We start from the raw sequence: 24,626 nt of genomic DNA, 5'->3' as shown, positions 1-24,626 counted from the left end.
CATTGAAGGCTCACCATGCCTTCTCCATATTTGTCAATGGTTTGACATTGAATGCTCACCATGCCTTTTGCATATTCCTCAATGGTTTGACACCAAAGGCTCACCATGCCTTGCCTATCCTCTAAGGAGGGTAGTCTCTCCAACTTAGAGACTGATTGGACCACATGTAGTGGTTCTCTCCTTTTATTGGTTTAGTTCTCGCTAAACCTCTTAGAGACCCTTCTCTAAGTCAATCCCACTACTCCTTCTCGAGTAGTCTCAATTTCCATCTATTGAACGTTTGCACCTTGGAACTTTTACTCTTTTGACTTTTGGAAGTCAATTTCCTAGGTGTCTCCAACACCTTGCATTGCACAGATTGTGCAACTCCACTTCCCCATCCTAGGAAGTTCATTACTTGAGGGCACCATCATCCTCTCTTCTATTTCGGGCCACCTTGGGCACTAAGTTCCATTTATCATACTTTGTGCTAGGGCTGTCCATGGCCCTATCGTTTGGCTACCTTACCGCTCCCTCCCTTGGAGCTTCCACTTTCGCCAAATTGGAGCAATTCGGAATCCATCCTTGGAAACACACTTCCTTTCCCACAATTTGTTAGCGTCCAACATATTAGTGTTCCTCGCCTAACTTTGTCACTTGGATTCCTTCCAAGGGATTCCACGGCCCTATCTTGGCCACTCATCTTTTGCTCCTATCCGTTGATTGTTGCACTAAGCAACATCGAATCTCTACCTCCCTCCTTGAGGTATTCTTTTGATTCCATAGCAAAGGCTCGGCTTTGCCAAGACTAGGGTGTTCACCCGTAGTAAGTCTCTTTTAGCACCTTCTGCTATGGGCTCTATCCACGGCCCAACTTTGTGACCCTCCCATGGGTCTCTTTAGAGACTACTTTCCTTGGACACACTATGCCATCGCAATGACATAGCTCATTTCCCTAAGGTGCTTTTCCCACTTGGTGACCTTGACCAAGTTACACCATCATCAATAGTTCAAATCAACACTTTGAACTAGGAACCTTATTCCTTAACCCAAACAAGGACCTTGTCCTTATTTAGCCACAAGATCACCTAGTGATCTCACCTCGGCACCTTAACAGGTTTGCCAATAGGTACTAGGTTTTCCAGACCTTTAACTTGTTAACTACGACCCCGGGGGCATCCCCCACACTTGGCGGTGCGCCCAAGCCAGCCCTTCCGGCCAAGGGTCCATAGCAACTGAGATTAGGTGTCCCCATCTCACTCACCACGTCCTTGGTGCCACTTGCACCAAAGCGTTCAAGTTAGATATGCCAAACTTTCACACTAAGCAATCTAACCGTGCATCACGACTCCGAGGCATCCCTCGCTTGGCGGTGTGCCCAAACCAGTCTCCCCACTGAGAGTCCATGACCACCGAAATATGAGTGTCCTCATATTCCAAACCATCACCACGCCCTAGTGATTTGGGACTCGAACCCAAGCACTAGAGGGTCGGGACTCGAACCCAACCTCCGTATATGCATCTACGGACGGCATCACACAAGATGCCTGGCGTGACTCCCCACGCCGGTGCACCAACCTATATTTAAAGCGCGCTACAGATCACAGCTTAGGAACCTAGTTCCTCCGCACTGCCAAGTCCTCTCACTTGACATGTCTGTGATCATGCATGGACTCCTCCATGCTCGGCCCCATGGCCCACCCTTTTTGAAGTTATCACCTTCAATTAGGGTATTTGTTCCCCCGACGTGCCAATCTCGCTTGGCAAGTCCTCCGACCACTGTAACATGGTTCCTGCATAAGCGTGAAAGTCCTTGACCATTGACTTTCATTCAAAGCTATCTCTTTGAACACTCGGGAACTACTTCCCTAACCTTGATAGCCTTGCCTCATGGCAAGCTTCAAGACCACGCTTCTGCTGCGCCACTCTAATTTCGCGCGTTCCATGAACCATTTACACTTGGCCTTTCTAGGTACTAAGCTACCTAGAATCATCTTTGGGAACCTTGAAGGAACTCTGTCCCTCAGCTTGCTAAGGCCTCCCTTTTCGCAAGCTTTATAGTTGCCATATAGTCTAACATGGACAATTCCATATTTTAGACTCTCCATGGCATCACGGTTGCTAGCAACAACATCCTCAAGCACCCTCTTGATTCTCCACTCCCAACTTGCATAACCACTGTGGGATATGCCCTTTGATTTCTATGGTTCAGTTCCATCCCAATACTACTTGCCTTTTGGCCCCCTATGTTTCCTTTGGTTATTCTCCTCCAGACTAGGAGGATAGCTTTGCACATTTTACTATGCCTTAGCAAGTATTCTTAGGGATGAACCTACCCGATAGCATATGGAGTGGTTCCTCAATCTTGGGCATGCTCACCTTATAATCCCACATATCGGGATTAACGTTGTTGTTTATGGGCCTTTACATGCCCACCACTAGCCTTGCCAAAATTCCATTTTTGGCTTTGTCCAATTCGGGTAGACAGTCTTCTCTTGTCTCCACAACCTCGGACATTTGGATAGCACCTACTATCCCTCATTCGCTAGGGACTTAGTCCTTTGGGCCTTATCTATTGCCCTTGTGACATGAAACACCACCTTCTGGTGTTCTAGAGTGTTTGGGTGTCTTAATGATGGCCTCCTGATAATGAGCATTCCCGTTTACGACATTGACTTACTATATTGCAACTGTAAGCAACTTATCCCCCGTAAGGGTATATCCAACTTCCCTATGCCATTAAGAAGGCTTGGGTAGCTACCTTCTACCCGTTTAACCAATTATTTTGCACCTCTTGCTTAGTTGCCTCGTAGTTGTCAAGTCCTACAACTCATTGCTGGTGCTTCCACACCTCCATCATTATCTGGGTCACCACACTCCAACTGCATGCTCTGCAGCTTAGGCTATGCCATTCTCATTTCTATTGGGATTCCTTTGGCAAGGGGTTCTCATGAACCCACCAACATAGCCTCAAGGTATCATACCTTGGCACCTTCGGTGTCCCCACACCATCGGCTCCACGAGCCTACCTCTATGACACTTCTTCTTTGTGTCTAAGTCTTTGCCAAGACCAATACCACTCTTTCTCATGCCAACCATCTGTTAGCACTGCATCATAGAGGTCACACACAACTTTGTGTCAAAGTTGTTTTCTTTTTGGGAACACCTTTCCCACGACTTTAGCATGGCACATTTTGCCATCGATGAGATACCCTTTGTTCTCATCCTTGGATCCTATGATCCCCCCCCATCCTTTGTGGGGTATAACACACCTCAATCCAAATGCTTCCATCAGTCCTTTTAGGACCATCCCTTGACTCTACTTGAGTCATCCAGCAATTTTGGACTTGGTTAATCCATAGACCCGTAAGGTCCTACTTGTGAGGCACTAGCTCACTGGAATACACTTCTTGCATTCCTGTCCTACTCAAAAGGACTATTTTCACAAGTGTTACTCTGACACTTGATTTTGTTCTCTATGGGCAACCTTTGCCCCTTAGGACTACTTGTCCATGTGATGAGAATACCAACTCATCTCTAAGTACACCCCCGAACTCCTCAGGTTGTTCCAGCATTTATTAAAGGTAGCCCCGGCTACCATTTCAAGGACTTGAGTCCTCTTCCGTATTTGACCTCCCACGGTCATTACCTCTGGTCTCACATTCATGAGCACCAACCTCAACTATACGAGGATAATCTTGTGACTCCTTTATTGTTTTGGAGTCTCTATCTTTCCCGTGATCCCAACTATAGTTGTTTACCACAACTACCTTAGCCAATTTGCTGAGACAAATGCTCATCCGGATCACATCCTCAACTCAATGAGGAAAACCTTGCACTGTTCCCAAGATCCCAAAGTCGTTCCATTATTGGCCCTTTTCTATCCACCACCTCGTCTACAAGTTCACACATGAACTGTAATGGAGAGTCATGTCTTCCTGACTTGCTACTCCTCAAAGATAGGCCCACTCCTCGGACCTTCCGATGCCAACACTAGTGGTGATATACTTGAGCACCAATAAAAGTCGGACTAAGGAATAGCTCCGATACCAAGTTGTAAGCGACAAATTTTTCCATTCTACTTTAGTCACTTAACCACACCTCCAACCACTTAGAGGAGTCTCATTCACAACCTCCATAAGTCCAACTCAGGACTTGGGGCTTGCTAGCCCTGAGAATAGCATCCATGCCACCCAACCTTAGCACTTGGTCTAAGTGCTCCACGTGTCCGATCCCATGATCGACACCCCAAGGTACCACCGACGTATCGGCCCGTTACGCTAAGGCCATGCCCATTTACCTTGGTCACACTGGTGGTCCAACACCACCTGCATTCCAATCCCGTCTCTCAAAGACTGGGTCATCCGTCCATGAGTGATCATCCCAGATCCACTCCTTAACATCCTTAGGATGCCTACAGACGTGGGGAATAGCCTTCCCCGATATCTCTGTTCCGGTCCCCACTAAGTCCCTTTCTGCCCTTGGCCGTGTTTGCCAACACCGCCACTGGATCGAGGCCCACAGGCCCGACCACTAAGTCCCAAGGTCCTCTGGGACTTCCTCACCACACGACTGCATCCTTGGTCACTGCCCCAGAGGACTGCTCCTCTTCCTTTCCACAGTCTGGGCCTTTGGGACAACATTTCGGAACACCGTAGCCTTACGCGAGCCTCATGGGTACTCTCCCGCCTTTCGCCTTTAGGTGCTCTAGCCATGGGCTTAGAGCGAGGTTCCGTTGAGCCACGACAGGTATCCAAGTAGGTAGTGCCACCCACACTTGGACTGGGAGCATCGGCCAGTCGATCTCCCGGGGGAACTAGAGCCGGCTCTTGAACACTTCACCAAGCTACCCCGCTTGTCGGTCCGTGTTCACTCTAGTCTTGGACTTCCCAGTGGGCAGCTCATCACCCAACACTGGGTCTGACCTTCCTGGGCCAAACTGGCCTTTCCTGGCCAAACTGGCTCCACTGCAGTCCTCCCCCTACTATACTTTTGGAGCTCACCCCCCAGGGTCTGGGAGACGAATGCTTTGGGCTTTCACCCTCTCAGACTCGAACTCGGACTCGGACTCGGACTTGGACTCGGACTCAGACTCGGACTCGGACTTGGACTCGGACTCAGACTCGGACTCGGACTCGGGCTCGGGCTCGGTCTCGGCCTCGGCCTCGGTCTCGGTCTCGGTCCCGATCTCGGTCTCGGTCTCGGCCCCGGTCTCGGTCTTGGTCTCGGTCTCGACTTCGGACTCCATCTCGGGTCCATCTCGGACTCCATCTCGGACTCCATCTTGTGCCCATCTCGGGTCCATCTCGGACTCCATCTCGGACTCCATCTCGTGCCCATCTCGGGTCCATCTCGGACTCCATCTCGGGTCCATCTCGGACTCCATCTCGGACTCCATCTCGGGTCCATCTCGGGTCCACCTTGGACTCCGTCTCGGACTCCACCTCGGACTCCATCTTGGACTCCATCTCGGACTCCATCTCGGACTCCATCTCGGGTCCATCTCGGAGTCCATCTCAAACTCCATCTCGGACTCTTCCACGTGTCATATATTGGTCCGTTTTGGGTCCCTTTTTGGAGCCTTGCCTATGGCTCGCTTCGTGCTCATTCCTCGAGCACTTCTTTGGGAGTTCCACTCCCGCTCTTGACTTTTCAAGTCGGAGCTTTTGGTCCAAACGTGTTACGCTCATTTGGCTCTCGCTTCGGCCACTACCACGTGGCGCCCTTCCGGCTCCACTTTGGGGCCTAGGGATTTTGTGTCTCACATAAACCCGTTAGAGACCCCTTCTCTAACTCAATTCCACTACTCATTCTCGAGTAGTCTCAGATTCCATCAACATAACTTTTGCACTTTGGAACTTTTAATTTTGACTTCTCAGAGTCAATTTCCTAGGTGTCTTCGACACCTTACGTTGCACATAGTGCAACTCCACTTCCCGTCCTAGGAAGTTCTTTATTTAAGGGCACCATCATCCTCTCTTCGATATCGTGCCACCCTTGGCACTAAGTTCCAGTTATTGTAATTCGTGCTAGGGTTGTCCATGGCCCTACCATTTGGCTACTTTACCACTCCATCCCTTGGAGCTTCCACCTTCGCCAAATCGGAGCAATTGGGAATTTATCCTTGGAAACACATTGCCTTCGCATAATCTGTTAGCGTCCAACACATTAGTGTTCTTGGACTAACTTTGCCATTTGGCTTCTATCCCATGATTCCCATGGCTCTTTTCTTTGCCATTCTTGGTCATGCTTGTCAATTCTTATGGTTCAGTTTTATCCCTTTACTACTTGCCTTTTGGCCTCATACATTTCCTTTTGTCATTCTCCTCCAAACTAAGAAGATAGCTTTGCACTTTCTACCATGCCTTGGTATGAACCTACCCGACAGCTTAGGGAGTGGTTCCTCAATTTGGGTATACTCACCTTGTAATCCTACACACTGGGATTACCGTTGCCACTTATGGGCCTTTATATGCCCATCACTAGCTTTGCCAAAATCCCTCTTTGGCTTTGTCCAATTTGGGTAGACGGACTTCTCCCGTCTCCACAACCTTGGATATTTGGATAGCACCTTTTATCCATCGTTCGCCAGAGACTTTGTCCCTTGGGCCTTATCTATTGCCCTTGCGACATTAAACACCACCTTTTGGTGTTCTAGAGTGTTTGGGTGTCCCAATGATGGCCTCCTTGACAATGAGCATTTCCTTTTACAACATTGACTTACTATATCGCAACATAAACAACTTATCCTCGATAAGGGTATATTTAACTTTAAGAAGTCTTGGGTAGCTACCTTCTACCCGTTTAACCAATTACTTGCACCTCCTGCTTAGTTGCCTTATTGTCAAGTCCTACAACTCATTGCTGGTGCTTCCACACCTCCATCATTATCCAGGTAACCACACTCTACCACATGCCTTCCAGCTTAGGCTATGCCATTCCCATTTCTATTGGGATTCCCTTGGCAAGGGGTTCTCATGAACCCATCAACATAACCTGAAGGTATCACACCTTAGCCCATTTGGTGTCTCCATACCATCAGCTCCATGAGTTTGCCTTTATGACACTTTGCACTTGTGTCTAGGTCTTTGCCAAGACCAACCTAGTCGTTTCTCATGCCAACTATCCGTTAGCACTACACCATAGTGTTCGCACACAACTCTGCACCAAAGTTACTTCTTCTGGGAACACCTTTCCCACGACTTTAGTATGGCACATTTTGCCACCCATGAGATACCCACTGTTCTCATACTTGGATCTTATGATCCTCCCCATCCTTCATGGGGCACAACACACCTCAGTCAGAATGCTTCCATCAGTCCTTTAGGACTATTTCTTGAGTCCACTTAAGTCATTCAGCCTTTTGGAATTTTCCTAATCCCCCGACTTATAAAGTTTTACTTTTGAGGTGCCGGCTCACTGGAATACAACTTTTTGTATTCATGTCCTACTCACCAGGACCACCATTATCAGTGTTATTCCAACACTTGATTTTATTCTCTGGGAGCAACCTTTTGCCCCTTAGGACCACCTGTCCATATGATGAGAATACCAACTCATCCTCTAAGTACACCCCTAACTCCTTGGGTTGTTCCCGCATTTATTAGAGGTAGTCCTGGCTACCATTTCAAGGACTTGTGTCCTCTTTCGTATTTGACCTCCCTCAGTCATCAATTCCGGTCTCAAATTTATGAGCACCAGCCTTCACTATATGAGGGTAATCTTGTGACTCCTTTATTGTTTTTGGAGTCTGCATCTTCCCCGTGATCCCAACTATAGTTGTTTACCACAACTACATTAGCCCGTTTGCTGCGTCAAACGCTCATCTGGATCACATCCTCAACTCTCTGAGGAAACCTTTATACTATTCCCAAGATCCCAAAGTCATTCCCTTTGGCCATTTTCCATCCACCACATTGCGCACAAGTTCATACATGAACTTGAGTGGGGAGCCATATCCTCTCACCATGCTACTCCTCGAGGATAGGTCCATACCTAGGACCTTTCTATTCCAATACAAGTGGTGATATACTTGGCCACCAATAAGAGTCAGACTAAGGAACAGCTCCGATACTAAGTTGTAAGTGGCTAAATTTTCTATTCTACTGTAGTCATTTAATTGCACCTCCGACCACTTGGAGGAGTCTCATTCACAACCTCCATAAGTCCCATTCAGAACTTGGGGCTTGCTAACCCCGAGAATGGCATCTATGCCACTCAACCTTTGCACTTGGTCCAAGTGCTCCACATGTCCGATTCTATGACCGACACCCCAAGGTACCACCAACATACCAGCCCGTTATGCTAGGCCATGCCCATTCACCTTGGTCACATCGGTGGTCCAACACCACCTGCATTTCAATCCCGTTTCTCAAAGACTAGGCCATCCATCCATGAGTGGCTATCCCAGATCCACTCTATAGCATCCTTAGGATGCCTGCAGACATGGGGAATAGCCTTCCCCAATGTCTCCTTTCCAGTCCCCACCAAGTCCCTTCCTGTCCATGGCGGTGTTCACCAACACTGCCACTGGATCAAGGCCTACAGGCCCGACCACTAAGTCCAACTGTCCTTTGGGACTTCCTCACTGTGTGACTGTGTCCTTTGTCACCACACCAGAGGGCTACTCTTCTTCCTTTCCACAATCTGGGACTTTGGGGCAACATTTCAGAACACCGTGGCCCTATGCAAGCCTCGTGGGTACTCTCCTTGCCTTCTGCCTTTGGGTGCTCTAGCCATGGGCTTAGAGCGAGGTTCCATTGAGCCACACTAAGTATCCAAGTAGGTAGTGCCACCCACACTTGGATTGGGAGCATCGATCTCCCAGGGGAACTAAAGCCGGCTCTTGAACACTTCACCAAGCTACCCTGTCGGTCTGTGTTCACTCTAGTCTTGGACTTCCCAGTGGGCAGCTCATCACCCAACACTGGGTACAGCCTTTCTGGGCCAAACTGGCCTTTCTTGGCCAAACTGGCTCCACTGCAGTCTTCCCCCTCACTATACTTTTGGAGCTCACCAAACCCCCTAGACCGAGACCGAGACCGAGACCGAGGGTGAAAGCCCAAAGCGTTCGTCTCCCAAACCCTAGACCGAGCCCGTCTCCATCCCGGTCTCGGGCTCGGTCTCGACCTTGGACTCCATCTCGGTCCATCTCGGACTCCATCTCGGACTCTTCCACATTTCATGTGTCGGTCCTCTTGTATCCTTTTTCTAGATACTCACTTATCTTTCACTTCATGCTTGTTCCTCGAGCACTTCATTGGGAGTTCCACTCCCACTCTCGACCTTTTCAAGTCGGAGCTTTTAGTCCAAACGTGTTACGCTTGTTTGGCTTTTGCTTCGGCCACTACCACGTGGCACCCTTTCAGCTCCACTTTGGGGCCTAGGGATTTTGTGTCTCACACAAAGGTATTGATATATGGAATAACTCTTAAGTGAGCCCAAGGAGCCAAGGGATAAAAGCACAGAGTGAATTCTAACAGTTCTAGAACATTCAGCATCCCAATGCTAGGACCAATATGCAAAACAGAGCCAAACAAAGTTTAGCTCTATTTTAGCATACTGGTGGCTTAACGGATATAGATACTCCACTAGCTGATATAATATGGAACTTAGGCTTAGACCCAAGTCAGACGCAGAACAAGGATAAACACACAAGTAGGAGCTAGACTATGCCTTATGTTAGTAGGCCATGCCAACCTACCCACTATCCCTATTATATATTTGGATTAGCTGACAAGTAATTTTCAATACCTACAGTTATATTTGTGACAAGAGTAACTCCAAGAACTAAGTCAATCTCATGTTGAATTCCATGGCGGGAGGCAAACCATTAGGCAATTCATCCGGAAATACCTCACAGAACTTCTCATGAATGGAAGCACCTAAGCCCTATGCCCATAAATATACTCCAAATTAGACATGATTATATTAGAAAGAAACAGGTACACCACGAAATAATTAGCTATTTCATATGTGCAAATCACTAACTCCAAAGTATTAATCAATAGAGTATCATTGTTATCTATCCTAACAATCCCTTTCACAGTGCCACTAGCTTTGATATGTAAAACATTATGCTCCCAATCAATCCTTAACTTTCTTTCATAAAACCATTCCTTCCCAAGAATAACATCTGTACAACCAAGATCCATAACCTAAAATGAAAGATGGTCAAGAATCCCCTGAATCGTCAAAGGAACACTTATAGTCTATTCACCATAAACACAAGTGTTACATCCATTTGTGATAACCACCTCATAGATTACTAAATTCTTTTCCATAAGCAAACTAAGTTTTTTCACCACCTTAGAGCTCAAAAAATTGTGTGTAGCTTCTAGATTGAAAAGAATACTAATCACATGATCCTAAATGTCCCCCTTGGTATAGTATATTCTATTTTTCTCCCCTTAAACCAATTGGAAAAGAAGCAATTGCTTGATAAGAGAGTCTTTATTGATTATTTCATCTCTATTTATTTTCCAAGGTTTCAAGGATTTATGGTGACAGCATATTCAAATTTCATTCTATAATCACATGCATTACACTCACTCCCCTTTAAAAAATGTCAATGTCCTCATTAACTATTGACTAACAACCTTTACTAAGCCATGGGGAACTAGTATAACAACCCTTACTAAGACGAGGGGAATTAGCACATTGATTTTCGTATTTTTACCAATCTTTCCATTGTGTAGATCAACTATTTCATACTCATGGATGCCTAATATGTATTTCAATTTTTAGAGGTAGGAATATACTTTACTCAAAAGTATATTATATTTTAAGTAGCCATTAATCAATGAGAATTGAACTAATGCCATTTGCTCTAATACCACATATAACACACATTATCTCTCTCCAGGGCAATTGCTTGATGAGAGAGCCTTTAATGGCTAATTTATCCTTATTTATCCCCTAAGGTTTCAAGGATCCATAGTGACAGTATATCCAAATTTCATCCTATGATCACATGCATTACACATATACCTTCACAAGTTAATCAAGTATAGAACCATTAAACTTTACAAAGTTGATATGAACTTGAGATTTAGATTCTTGAATTTTTGCCACAGGGTGTGGAAGAGTCACCACAACAGATATTTGAGCTATATCCATAATAAATTCCATCACATTCACCTTAGCATTCTTTGATCCCTTCCCAAGAGGACAATCTTTGCTATGATGTCTAGCCTTATAACAAAGAAAACAATTACCCTCCACCTTATCCTTCTCATGTTGGTCCAAATAATTTTTTTTGGCCTCGTGACCATCTCCACTCTTTGAGCCACAATGGAACAACAGTTGTTTCTTCCTTGAATATGAAGCATTGGTGGGTTGGTCATCATGTTAACTACCATGTAGACCATCCTATTGACCAAATTTGACGAAGTTGATTGACAGTTTAGGGGAAAAGATCTGAGCCTTTGTGATAGCATCAATCAACATTGTGGGAAAATCCTTCTTGACCTTTTGCTACACATTCCCTGAGCTCAAACCTTTAATGAAATATTGCACCTTTAGTAGCTTATTATAAGTGCTTGTGAGACTAAGGCAAAGATCACAAAACTGTAAGCTATAAATTTTTCCTTTCCAATTTGCCAACTTACCTTGTCTATCCGACCAACACTACCTTGGCTTTTGCTAAGTCCCCTTGCCAAGGTTCCAGCCTATTGTACCAGCTCCTACTTGGTTTTAGCTACTCACTACACGAGTAACAGAGCATTAGCCATCCATCCACGGATTCCCACATCTCTTCCAATCCCCCTCCCCAAGTTAGACTGGACTTAAGGTTCGGCTACACTCACCGCAGGCACAAGCAGCTAAACACACCAAGCCTCCAGGTTCCTAACATCCGTTGGTACCACAAGACTTGATCATGGGACCCTCTAAATCCCAAGCCTTGGGTGCAACACTCGTTTCGGGACATCGGGGTGAAACAGCGTGGCCTAGCGGCCCAGTATGGGTACCTCTACCCCCCCACTTCCATCCCGAAGGGAAGGTCTAAGCCCCTAGGAAGGGCGAGGACCAATGAGCCACAAGGTACTCAGGTGGGGCACCACTCCACATGAGCTGGGAGCACCGCAGTCGATTTCCCTTTTGGGAGTGGGAGCTGCTTTTGAGCACTTCCTTGGGTGGCCCCTTTGGCACCACCCGAGTCCATGCTCACTCCCACCCAAGGCCCCTCGGCCCCAGTCTCAACCTCAAGTCAGTTTGGAAGCACCACTAGAGAGTTCCTTCAAGACTGGTTCCTGGACCTCACTATCCCTACTATACTTTTGGAACCCCCTACAGACCAACAACTTTTCCACGATTCCAACCAAAAATCAACTTCTTGGTTACCACAAACATTTGGTGATGACTTCCATTCCATGATACCATAATTCTTAACATGTTTAACATATTAATAGTAATCACAGACATGAGATTGATTCAACCCTTGAGGGTTCATGCGAAGAAGGAAATCTTTAATGAGATTGATAGAATCCTTAACTTCTTTAATGTCACTTTGAACCTTACAAATCTGGAGACCTTACCACGACAACATCATTAAGAGATTCATCCTCCTCATCATAGCCATCATCACTAACACTATACTCCTTATTAGAATCTATATCTCACTCCTCCACCATCCTTAAAAGAACATGTTACTTCGATACCAATGAAACAAACAAAGAGTGAACCCTAGACTAACCTCTCAACCCTTAAGGTGTTAACAGCCTTAAATCCCACAAGCCATAGAATATTTTAAAAATATTCTTGTGGTTCATGTCAAAGGGACTTCAAAAGTTATTATAGTCCATAAAACATCATTATGGTAAATGATACATTCTATCTTTAAGTTTGCCTACCAACCATTCTCTGAGACCACTATAAACTCAAACTCACGACCATTAGCAAAATCTACTTCTATATTTTCATTTTGGTAAACCTTTAAAACCTATATTAACTTAGACTTTTAACTTTTGTCCTCATCAAACACCACATATGGGAAGTTAGACTCACTTTGTTTGTTCTCCACATTCTTTTTATCCTTTTGGAGAAGGAAAAAAAGTTTTGAAGTACTAATTGTAAACTCTTAAATTTTAACTTCCCAGGAAGTCACCCAGCCCAGTACTATTTAAACCCAAGAATGTTTAACCTCAAATATCCCAAAATCCTTAATCGATTAGAAAAGGGGTGCACTCTTATTCATGGGCCTTTTCCCTTTATATTTGAACCCTATGGACTGTCTTTTAAATCATTCCCTTTGGTTGCTTACACTGATTCCATTCAAACTTATTGCACTTGTCCTCATTTTACCATTTATGTTTGGCTTTATTCCACTATTATATCCATTTGGCCTCACTATGTTGAGGTTGAAAGTTTCATTCAGATTCACTATACTTGTCTTCACTCCATAATTTATGTTGTTCATCCTCGCTCCACTACTATATTTGTTTGTCTTCACTCCATCATTTGGGCCAGACTCCTGTTCGTCCCCTCTACCCTCTCCTCTGAAGAAAAAAATGTTTGAAGAGAAGAAAGTAAGAAAAATTAAGAAAGAAATATTATGGAAAAAAATGAATAAAGAAGCATCAAAGAGGAATTTTTAGTAGCTATTAAAGTGGAAAAGGAGAGATAAGAAAAAAGAAATATGCTAAGAACTTAGAAAATAGGGGATGTCCTATTATAAAATATTTCAACCATCATAAGGTAAGCAAGAGATTCACATTGTTCAACCTCCTCAACATATAATTCAACACTTGAAGTGAGAAAATTAATAAAAATATCAACACCCTCAATAGAAATAAAAACAAAAGGCTTTTAGCGGCACCCACAACTAGGGACATGCATTCAACTTAAAACTCTATTAAAAGTGACTAAACCCATGGAACAAAAGAAAACTCTAATAAAAAACTTTGCTAACGAAACAAAATCAGGATTTTTCAGCTTCACACATATGCTCAACATTTAAATTAGTATAAGGAGGATAAAAAATACTTAACTTAATATCAAATTGAGAATGAGAATTATAAGAGTCATAAATGACTAATGTGCTAGAAGAAGGAAATACCATAAATGAAGAAAAAATACTATGAATATAAGAAGGTGGCTTAGGCCTAGAAATAATAAAATGTTGGGAAAAAGTAAGATAGTAGATTGAAGGATTAATATTTACCTTGCAAAATGACTAACTTACATTCAAAACTATCTTTAAAATAATTGAATGTAAGTTTCTGAATTAAGACTTCCCTGGAGGTCATCCAACCCAGTATTATTCAAACCCAAGAATGTTTAACCCTAAATATTTCAAAACTCTTAACTAATTGAAAAAAGAGGTGCACCCTTGTTCATAAGCCCTTTTCCTTTTATATTTAAACCCCTATGGATTGTCTCTTGAGTTGTTACTTACATTGAATTCCCTATTAGCAGAAATCCATTCAAGCTCATAAACATCATCTTCCTATAAATTCACTCTTCAAATATTCTCCAAAATCAAAAATTTATCATCTATAACTCTTTAATTGATGTTATAATGACACTCTACATCAATTTGAGACAGAAGGACACCAAGAATAAAAGACACTATGTAATCACATGCCATAGAAGTTGGAAATAACAATTGTAGCACACGTGGTTTTTACCCTTTATCCTATGGTATTTTACTATAGGATAACACCATGAAGCAGAACCTAAACCCTCCAATGTGCCACATGTCACATGCCACATGCCACATGCCATGTGTCTAAAGGATAGTAGAATAGAACTTGAGTTTTAGGGCCTTGGGTAGCTGAATGAAATAACAGAGCCCAACTCCCAAGCATGGAGCCTAGGAGTGATGGAACCGAACCATGGAGTAACTCCTGAGCATATAGCCCAAAGAGTGAAGGGACAGGAGCATAGAGTGACTTGGAGGAGTCCTAGAGCATCTAGCATCCCAACACTAGGACTAACACGCAAAACGGAGCCAAATGGAGTCTGGTGCTATTTTAGCATACCGGTGGCCTCATGCGAGGATATAGGTACTCCACTAACTAGTATGGTAACTAACATGGTGTGGAACTTGGGCTTAGACCCAAGCTAGATGCAGAACAAAGACAGGCATGCAAGTGGGAGTTAAACTATACCTCAGTTTAGTTGGCCATACCCAACCTACCCACTATCCTTATTATACATTTGGAACTTTCCACAACCCCCACCCCCCTCCCCCCTTCAGGAACACAAACTTTGGGCTTTCACCCCAAACCTCCCTTAGTATCAGGAGTTAGTCTTTGGGACAAACTTAAATCTTACTAAATATGGAATGTCCCTAGATTGCGAATTTGGACATGGGATGAACACTATTGTGTTCAGGACAATATCTACATTCTATAGATATGCCAAATGAGCAAATTTTGACATTTTCCATAAATAGCATTTGGGACCAAATTGAGACTAACACAAAAGGCATGATAGCGAGGGTGTTTGGCAAATATGGTAAGCTATCATTCAACGATATTGAGGGACTAGTCTCAATACGTGAGGGTTCTTGCCAAGCCAATGCAAGACAGAGCAAAAGAGAACTAAGAGCCAGGCCGAGAATGCTCAGCTAAAAACACATAAGAGTTCCTACCTTATGTCCATCTGACTAAGTACAGATGCTAAGCCCAGTATACCAACACTTGAATAAGACGGGCTGATAAAGAGAACCCAACTGACAGATAATTTTCGATACCCGAAGTCACATTCGCAACACTCTTCCCCCCTTAGGGAAGATCGATGTCCTCGTCGATGCATACTTTAGTCTAGAGCACTGCCAAGGAAACAATTCTAGAAAAAGTTCACAGTGATCACACTATGTGAGAAATGCAACAACTTAAATCAGTTAGGAAGCAACCTCTTTGTCTGACGCGGATGCGCTACCAGCTCAAACACCTTCTAGCCGTCGCTGGCAAGGAAATGACCAACGGAGTTAGCCACTCTTGCTGCTCTGGGTGTCACCTAGCTTACAAAAGTGTAATATGTCCCTACCCGCAAAGACATAGAGAGAGAAGTCAAAGGCCCCAACCCTCATGAGCAAAGAAACCAAACCCGTCAGTAACGTTTAGATAGACTATTGTAAATAGGCAGTTAGAATTGTTTACATGGTCACACCCTTTTAACAGAATAAGGAACATCGACAAAGAGGCGGGTGATATGACCAGTTGACAGTAGTTACCCCATGACTAGAGATTTCATCATGCACACAAAGTGCCGAAGCCAGTCTGCCTATACTAGCCCAAACTTAAAGATTAATAGATCGACAATATCAAAGTCATAGACAATGATATCTTAAAGACTTAATTATCAGTGAATAAAGCTTAGTTTAGAACATAAAAGTATTCCAAGTAAGTTATCATCTGATAAATGAGTATTAGAGTATAGGATCTAGCAAAATCACTATAGTTGGAAAATATAGGATTTACCATCCAACAAAATTTGATAACAAGTGTATCATTGAGAAAACTCAATGATAAAGCTTAATTACCAAAGATTATAAATAGTATGCCAAACAACTTACTAAAGATAATTTAAAGAACACAAAGTATCATCGACTAAGAAGTAAAATACTTGTGAATGTATCACCCAAAGGAAATAACATCCAAATCTATGAAAACTAACTCAAACAACAATCAACAGAACAGAATGAATGTTGCAAAGCAAACAAACACTTTTTCACACCAACTATTGCATTAGTTAATCCAAATAGATCTTAGTCAATAATACTAAGGAACTCAAGTTGCTTAAGAAAGCATTAGCAACATCCTACCGATATCTCAAACCCAAAAAACCAATCCAGAGCAAACCACAAAGAACATGTGGTAATGCGAAAAACCATAAGCTATCAAGAAGAATAACTAAATATCATGAAAGATCATTAATCATCCCATCAAAAGAGAGATACATAATCATTGTCAGAAAAAGAATCCACCATCTCGAGAATGGCAAATAATTCTAGATCAATAATAATCAAACAAAACTTTTTGACAAGAATAATCAACTATCCTAGATGATAATCAATCATCACCAATGTGTAAGGAACCAACTCCCTAAAGTGTTGTAGGCTATCCCCAAAAGCACGACCGAAATGATAAAGAGTTCATCGGATGGGACCGAGTCTAAGATCGACTCCAAGACTAACTCTGAGACTGAGTTCGAGACAAAGTCCGGGATCGAGTCTGAGACTGACTCCGAGACCGAGTTCGAGACCGAGTTCAAGATCGAGTTTGAGACCAAGTCTGAGATTCGAGATTGGGTTTGAGACTGAGTCTGAGGTCGAGTCCGAGGTCAAGTCTGAGATCGGGTCTGAGGTTGAGTCTGAGATCGAGTTCGAGACCGAGTCTGAGGTTGGGTTCGAGCTCGAGTCTGAGATCGAGTCCAAGATCGAGTCCGAATACTAATACAGATCGTGGGGTGAAAGCCCAAAGCGTGTCTCCCAAGGGGGTGGGGGGGCTGCAGGGAGTTCCAAAAGTATGATAGGAATAGTGAGGTTTAGGAACTAGTCTTGAAGGAACTCTCCAGTGGTGCTTCCAAACTGACTTGAGGTTGAGACTGGTGCTTAGAGGCCTTGGGTGGGAGTGAGCATAGACTCGGGTGGTGCCAGAGGGGCCACCCAAGGAAGTGCTCAAAAGCAACTCCCACTCTCGAAAGGTAAACCGACTACGGTGCTCCCGGCTTATGTGGAGTGGTGCCCCACTTGAGTACCTTATGGCTCATTGGTCTTTGCCCCTTCCTAGGGGCTTGGGCCTTCCCTTCGGGATGGAAGTGGGGGACTAGAGGTACCCATACTGGGCCGGTAGGCCATAGTGTTTCCCCCTGGTGCCCCAGAGTGAATGTTACACCCAAGGCTTGGGATTTAGAGGGTCTTATGATCAAGTCTTGTTGTATCAAGGGATGTTAAAAACCTGGAGGCTTGGCTACTTGTGCCTGCGGGGAGTGTAATTGAACCATAAGTCTAGAGGGGGATTGGGAGAGATTTGGGAATCTATGGATGGTTGGTTAACGCTTCATTGCTCGTGCAGTGAGTAGCTGAAACTAAGTAGGACTAAGTAAGAGTTGGTGTAATAGGCAGGAACCTTGGTAAAGGAACTTAACTAAGGCCAAAGTAGTGTTGGTCAGATAGATGAGGTAAACTGGCAAATTGAAAGCTAAAATTTTATGGCTTACAATTTAGTATTGGAGCCTTTTCCTTAGTTCTAGAAAAGGATAGAGGTGAATTGTTGGGAGATGGCAAAGGCAAGGCGTAAAAGAATCAAAGCAGAGATGGTGTAGTGCATGTGATCATGGGATGAGATTTGAATATATTATCACCGTGGATCCTTAAAACCTTGGGGGATAAATAGAGATAAAATTGCCACTAAGGGCTCTTTCATCAAGCAATTGCCCATTTTCCAGTTGGCTTAAAGGGAGAGAGAAAAGGTGCACTACAGTTGGTATCAGAGCAAATGGCATGGGTTCGATTCCCATTGATTAGTGGTTACTTCAAATATAATATACCCTTGAGCAAGATATATTCCTACCCTTAAATTTGAAATCATACGCATTGGGTATCCATGCGTACGTCCTTCCTCTTGTGTGGAGTATCTACAGACAAAAGTATCCACCATAGGACTGCGGTATAGGTGGATGATTAGTTGTCTCACATGGAATAGCTAGTCTACACAATTGGTAGATTGAGTGCGGAAATGGAGGTGTTGGTTCCCCTTGACTCAGTCGGGGTTATTAGTCAATAGTCAATGAGGACATTGACATCTCTGAAAGGGGGGTGAGTATAGCGCATGTGATCATAGGATGAAATTTGGATATACTATCACCGTGGATCCTTAGAACCTTGGGGGATAAATAGGGATAAAATAGCCACTAAGGGCTTTCTCATCAAGCAATTGCCCCTTTTCCAGTTGGCTTAAGGGGACAGAAATAGGGTGCGCTACAGACGGAACTTCCTCCGGATCTGGAGCCTCTGGTCGAACAAAAACATATGGATGAAGAATCCTTGCACGAGGAGGACTCCAGTGAGGAATCTTCCAAATAGAAGTCTAGTGGAGAGGTTCGGTCGTCTAAGGCTTAATTGGACATTCTAGAAGGACAATTGACATAGACCAATGCCTTGTTAGAGACCCTCGTATGTAAGCTAAAGTGTGACAAAAAGCGAAAGAAAAATCCAAAGACTGCAGAGGTTGGCAGTGCAGAAGGCGTGGTCCCTTTAGTGGGACCGAGGCAGAACTAAATAAATTCAAACAAACCAAAGTGGAATCAGTCCCCGAAGCAGTTCCCAAGTATAAACCAAACCCCCCACTAGTTTTCAAGGGAGTGAACGACTATAAGGTGGTGGAGGATTGGTTTTACAATATGGAAGATTACTTCCGAATGTTGTGGTTATCGAGTTCGAAGAAAGTCCCATGTGCAAAACCATACTTAGTAGATAATGCTAAGTCTTGGTGAAAAATAACAAAGGCCAATGAAGGACCGGTTGCTACTTGGGAAATGATGAAGGTGAGGATCTGTGCAACCTATGTTCCACCGAATGCTACTTTACACCTAAGTGATGAGCAGAGCAGGATGAAGCAAGCAGAAACTATTCAAGAGTATGTGAATGCATTCATGGCAAAGAGGATCCTTATCACAGACATATGCGGTATAGATGCATTCCATGCCTTCATATCAAGCTTGCAGACTTGGGCTTGAAGTGAGGTGATGCGTTGGAACTCGACCAACTACAAGGAAGCATTGGATGCAGCTATCAAGGTGCATTTTGATGATAACTTGCAAAAGGGTAACACAACGGGGTTAAGGTCCACATTTAGCAAAAGGGCCAAACCAAAGAGGACATATGGCAAAGGGAAATTCAAGAAGAGTTTCTCTAAGAATGAGTCCTTAAGGTTCCGGAAAGGCAGATCCGGTGGCCAGCAAGCAAGTATATGGGGGAGTCAAGCGTAAAGGGATAAAACCACGGATAAAAATGTCAAATTTGCTAGTAGCATGAAAAACAACATATACTTCAACTGTGGCAAAGCAGGACACTTTTTGAGGGAATGTCCCTACCCAAAGAAGGCCAAAGCCAATATGACCATTAAATTGGGTGAAATCCAAATTGATCTAGTCCTTAGCTCAAAGTTATTCATTACACAAGCAACTTTGGTAGAGAGTCGTTTGCAACATCTACTAGCACTCCGAGGGAAGCTTAGAGGTAGCTTTGTTAAGATTCTTATTGACACGAGTCCTTCGGATAATTTTGTGGTTGCAAATATAGTCTGGCAAGCCAGACTAATGGTGCAACAGCTAGGCGAACAAAAGACTATAGAGTTTGTTCAAAGTAACCAAAGCATTGATGAGATACTTCGACAAGCTAAAGTCAAAGTAGGGACATAGAAAGTAGATATAGATTTCACTGTGTTGGACATGGCAGGATTTGACGTAATCTTTGGGATGGATTGGTTCAATCGGTTCGTAATAGCCCTGGATGGACAAAACAAGAACCTTGTGGTATTGGCAAATGTCCGGGGAGAAAAATCCAGGGTGGAGGCCCAAGATCTAAAGGTAGAGCAATGTAAGGCCAAAGACTCTTGTTTAAACTTGGTATCCACAAGAGGACAACTCACTAAAAGAATCAAGGCAGCATTTTTGTGCTTATTCTCAATGAGGAGTGACAAAAAAATGGAAACGAAAGAAGTACATTTAGTGATCCAGCGGGTGTTGGACCAATTCCAAGATACTATGTCGGAGGAGCTACCTGTGGGGTTACCCCCTACACGATTGATAAAATATAAAATTAAGCTGGTCGAGGGTGTTAAGGCAGTGGTTTGTCCCCCCTATCGTTTGAACAAAAAGGTACTCGAGGAGCTCAAATGCCAATTAGAAGAGTTATTGGATAAAGGATATATTAGGTTGAGCAAGTCGCCATATGAGGCACTAGTGTTATTTGTGAAAAAGAAAAATGGATCTATACACATATTCATAGACTACCAATTGCTCAATAAGTATATAAAAAAGAACAAGTACCTTTTGCCAAGGATTGAGGACTTGTTCAATAGGTTAGGAAAGGCAAAATACTTCTCGAGGATGGATCTAAGGTCAGGATATTACCAGATCAGGATAGCAGAGGAAGATGTCAAGAAGACAATCTATCGAGCAAAGTATGGGAGCTTTGAGTTTCTGGTGATGCCCTTTGGGCTGTGTAATGCGCTGGCAATGTTTTCAGTGTTGATGAACCACATTTTTATACCCTATTTAGATCACTTCGCAGTCGTCTATATTGATGACATCCTGATCTATAGCGAGACACTAGAGGAGCATGCCAAACACTTGACAAAGGTGTTTGAAAAACTAAGGGAACACCAACTGCATGTTAAAGAGAGCAAATATGACTTTGCTCAATAAGAGGTAAAGTTTCTTGGGCATGTGGTGGGCAAGGATGGGCTCAAGGTGGACCCTGAGAAGATCCAAGTGATCCAAGAATGGGAACGACCATCTAATATACATGAATTAAGGGTATTCTTAGGGTTATGCAACTACTACCGAAAGTTTATTAAACACTATTTGAGAATAACTTTGCTTTTAATGGACCAAATGGGAAAAGCAAAGATGGTATAGATAGTGGAATGTGAGGCGATATTTATCCACCTCAAAGAGAAGTTGAGGAAGACTCCTATGTTGGTGCTACCAGACTTTAGTAAGGACTTTGAAGTAGAAACGAACGCTCCAGACTTTGTGTTGAGTGTAGTTTTGAAGCAAGATAACCATCTAGTGGCATTCTTCACGAAGAAGTTGGACAAGGCTCAACAAAGGTGGCCTACCCACGAGAAGTAATTATTTGTGGTGGTCAAGGCACTCAAGGAGTGGCAACATTACCTTGGGAGGCATTTCAAAGTTTATATGGATAATGTGGCAACGAAACATTTCTTGTCACAGCCTGACCTAAGAGGGTGAAGAGGTGTGAAAACTCCTCTTCACTGGAAATCTATTGTTAGTAAGAAAACAAAAGAGAAAAGGGCCTGATCTCCAAGGGCTGAGAAGAAGCACGAGTAAGAAAATGTTGTGTATTGATAAGAAAAATGATGGAATGGAGATAGGGATCCACAATTTGGATTCCCCCCTTTGAAAGGCTAGTGGTTCTAACTACTAGCATATACTATATGCTATGCATGATTTAATCTATGGCTCTGATGCAGCCCTGGGTTCAAGGTCGGAGTCCCCTAAGCCTGGGTTTTTGGTTGATACAGTCTGCTCCCCTGACAAAACTAGACACCGTCCTTGGTGCGAACATAGTCAGTCTCCATCGCTTGTTGTTGCTGCTGCTCAAGTTGATAGAGGCGACGTTTTTGCTGCGGGAGTGTAAGCTCATGGTTAGGGACACTGTCTGGTGGATCTGTCCCATCTTCCTGGAGGTTGGCTACCTCAGCCAGGAGGGCAGTATGATCATCCTCGAGCTTCCGGTAGTGGGTGTTGAGCTCTTCGTATTTGAATTTGTAGGTGAATTCGTGAGCTGTTGATGGGGTTGATGGCTGCTTGGAGACGATCTTCTTGATGTCCCAGAGGTCAGTGCGGATCTGCTTCATCTCTTCAAGCTGAGTATCTAGCCGGTGGTTTAAAGGCTCATAGAACTCCTTCTTGATCGCTCCCCGGGTGTATATGAAGGAGTCTTGCTTGAGAAGATGCTGTGCGATGTCGGCTGGTGTTGGGAAGTGGTTTGCTTGCTTGCGGTGCATGCGTTAATCGAGGGCTTCAAACAACTTGCAGGTGCAATAGCTTGGGTTGCGAAGTTTATCTTTGTACTCCTTCCTGATCTCATTGTAGTCACGGTGTACCTGACTCTGTGGCTGAGGCATGGCTGCTGCTCCTGATCCTGCTCCGTGATCCTGGTGTTTCTTGCTAGGGTTCGCTGTGTTCTTGGTCCCGGGAGTTGAAGTTGCTGGAGGCTGAATCTGCTTCGTTGGATGTGGGTGACGTGGTCGGGCTGGATTCTTTGAGGTGGTTGGAGATGAGCTTTTCAGTTTGATGGTGGATGAACGGCCCAGTTGTGGTGCTGAAATTAATTTATCCATTGGGAAATTTTCTGCTTGGAATTTGTTGAAGGGGCGGAATTTTTGTTAATGCTGGTCATGGTATTTGCTGGAGGAGGATGGTTGCGTGTTCTTTAAGTGATTGGCAAAGGTAGTCGATGTTTTCCTTTGTGGAACGTGTCGAGGAGGTCGGGGTGGTGAGAATGTTGTTCTCAGCTGGTAGAGAAACTAAGATCTGGGCGAGCAGCTGACGTTTTCCTTTGGCGATGTTGATGTGTTTGTGAGAAGTTGTTGGTTTTGGGGTTGATTCGAGTGGATGTGGGTTCTGGGTTGAGTGTGGAAGCTGCTGTGAGTTGTCTTCATTGTCGCTGATGATGAGGTGCTCTCAGATCAGCGGTTTTGGAGCTGGATTCGCTGGTGTTTTGCGTGTGAGGTGGCGGCAAAGTGGAGTTGAATCGTCGGAGTGTTTGTTGCTGGAGCTGGTGTTGTTGGAGTGAGTTGAGCCTGATTGTTGAGATACTGGCTTCGATTTCTTGCTGGGAGTTGCTCCTTCTGATTCTGAGTGTTCTTCGGAGCTGTCACTTTGTTCTGTGGAGTTTGTTTGGGTTGTCCATGGTTGCTTGTTGGGAAGAGCTTGGTGTAGAGCGATCAGTAGTGGGAATATTACTGTCTGCATGGTCTTCCTGTTGAGTGTGGCGAGGATGGCACAGTCGAGAAGCTTTGAGAAGGAGCTCGTGGAGATGATGAGCCACGTTCACAAGTTTGCCGTCAAGTAGAGCTCTGTAGACTTCTGCTGTGCGCTTGCCGATGGTGCGATCTGTTGGGTGAAGTTTGTAGTAGAGGAGGAGGGCTTTGAGGCGATCCATATGCTGCTCCTCAATGTCCTCCCGTGTGAGCTCACCGGTAACTTCTCGATTGGCCTTGATGATTTGCTGTGGTACTTCTCCTGAGAATTTGAGCAGTCCCTTGTTGGAGATTTTGAAAACAGAGGCGATTCTTGCTGGGCTGAGGGTGATCTCGTTGGTGCCGTCGGTTATGGTGCTGTTCTTGGGGTTGAAGGAGGCAGCCAGCTTCCTCGCTAGTTTTTTATCAGGGTGTGTTGAAAAGGCCTTGTGGAGGAGCTCGAATCCATGGTCCTTGAGCCAGGTGGTTGTGTCGTTGCTGGGAAGCCTAGGAATCTGGTGTATGACGTATCTGAGGCGCCAGGATGGATGAGCTGGCATCTTTCTCTTCATTTTCTGTGATCAAAGTGCTCACCCCGTTAAGATTCTTGAAACCTGTTGGTTTGCTGATCTTGCGGCACTCGATTGCTGGTGATGAACGGTAGAGATTTGTTGATGGAATTGATGTGGTTTGATTTGGCTTGATTGCACATCAATGGTGGATATTGGTGATGAAGTTAACTCAAGTTCAACTGTTGATATTTGCTCAGGTGGCGTTGATCCAAAGGTAGCTTGGGACTTACAGATTTTTGCTGCTGTTTGTTGCTAAGCTCTATTTCGTTAAAGTGGGATTTATTCAGTAAAATGGGACTAGGTACAAATTTTCAAGTATTTGAAAATGACGTGAAATTATATGTTTTTTGTCCAGGGGCTAGACATATCTGGGGCATGGTGACTAGCGCGGTGACTTTGTGTCCAGACGAGT

Source organism: Selaginella moellendorffii, unplaced genomic scaffold (assembly GCF_000143415.4).
Source record: "Selaginella moellendorffii unplaced genomic scaffold, v1.0 SELMOscaffold_10, whole genome shotgun sequence".
Classification (NCBI taxonomy): Eukaryota; Viridiplantae; Streptophyta; class Lycopodiopsida; order Selaginellales; family Selaginellaceae; genus Selaginella; species Selaginella moellendorffii.
The sequence above is the reverse complement of the archived record's forward strand: the minus strand, read 5'-3'. Positions refer to the sequence as shown.